Below are 1,882 nucleotides of genomic sequence, written 5' to 3' on the forward strand. Positions count from 1 at the left end.
TGAGCCAAATTTTATGTTGCCGTAAGACTTCAGTAGGCACGGATGGAAATATGGATGTTTTACAGTTAATTGCTGACTTGGACTTCAGTCCTGTGTAAAATGTGCACGTCCCCATGCAGATTGCCCAGACCATGGGTGGTATGCTACGTGAGCACTGCACACCTGGGCACTCCTTGGTTTGACCTGGGAAAATACTCAGAAATTGCCAGTGCCCACTGGGAAAATACCACTCTGCCACTGAGGGGAAAGCCAAATCTGAGCTACTAACTGTACTTCCCCATTCATACATTCCCTAAGGAAAGCAAGAGTAGAGAAGAAATGTCACTTTCCTGCCATCAGGTGTTACACATAGCTTAATCCATCTCAAATTCAGGTCTGCCTAAAGAGACAGTCTAGCTACTAATGCCTTTGGTTTCACATAGCTTTTTAAAGAAAACTTTTTTTAAAAAATCAGATCTACTTCATTGTAGGTTTTCAACCCTACCTCTGCCCCCATTAACTATCTATCAGTGACATCCTTTGGTGTGGTTTCCTAAATGAGAAAGGAGGGTTGTCTACCAGCAGGTGACTGAGCCCGTTGTGTTTGCTTGCATCCCACACAATATCCCAAAGAATTTCTCAGCGCAAGCTCTTTTTGCAAAAGCAACAGATCAACTGCATGAACTGAAAGGTAATTTTCCCCCAACCAAACTCCTCTCTTTAGTCTACATTTACTGTACAATTAATAGTGTAAGCCTGAGATGTCAAGCACCACAAGATATGCAGCTGAGATGTGCCAGCCGTTCATATAAGGTTACCCTGCAGATTCTAGTAATATCATCAGCTATCAACTACTAGCCTAAGCACAGGTAGCAGGAAGGGATTATTCCTCATCAATACACCTTTAGTCCACCAGGTTAAAAAACGTAAGAGATCCACCACAATTTGCACAGCCAAGGCTATGCAGAAGTTCAGAACTCTGCTGAGCTCTTTCCTTCAACTCGTGTACCTACACCCAAGAATTATGCTTGCATATATGATTAGAGTAGAGATTTGGTGATGTCCCAGGACTGTCAGGTGCTCCAAAATCTCATAAATTTTTCAGTGCAACATAAGAGCACGTCATATTTACACACTGTAGTAGAAGGGTGAGAGGGAAGGCAAATTTCACAGGTTTTTCCCTTCTTCACCATAAATCCAGGCAAGAGGATGTAGCTCAGCCAAAGAATTTTGCACCCCTTTCTTCCCCAAAATATTTTCACCTGTTTCTCTAGTCCCTGACTTTCTATTGATTCCTAACTCCACCCCCCCCCCCTTTTTTTTTTAGCAAAGCCTTCTTTTGTTCTGCCACTTTTATTTGTTACTGCCCTGTTTGGGCTGACGAAAGGCGTTTTGGTCTTGTCAGTAAGACAAAGCTGAGGGAGGGAGGAGGATGACCAGAGTTTCAAGCAGAGATGAGCTGGTGTGTCAGTAAGCAACGAAATAAATCGGGCCAAGTTTGACATTGTTGGTGGGACAGTTAAGTGGTTAAAGAATCAGCTGCTTTCAGAATATCGGGGGAAAACTGAGGTGGCATTTGATACCTCAGGTAGCGTTTGATAAGACCCTTTCTGCTCTTTTTTGCTATAAACTCTCCAGCTGACAGCATTTATTTGCACACCTTGCATACTGCACAGCACTGGGGTTTCATTCCAATTTTATCTCCCCAGCAATTTCCCCCGAAATTTATTCCAGCTTTTTTTCCCCCTGAGGGGTGCTCATCGAATTGCCTCTAACTTTCGGGAGAGGAAGGTCCACGGAGGATTTACATCGGTTCTGGGAGCAAGTACGTAGAAAAAGCGAGATACGTGGATTACATTATCAATCAGCATTTCCATGAGGACCGCAGTGTCGGCGCTGGGGA

Source organism: Cariama cristata, unplaced genomic scaffold (assembly GCF_000690535.1).
Source record: "Cariama cristata isolate BGI_N322 unplaced genomic scaffold, ASM69053v1 scaffold10854, whole genome shotgun sequence".
NCBI lineage: Eukaryota > Metazoa > Chordata > Aves > Cariamiformes > Cariamidae > Cariama > Cariama cristata.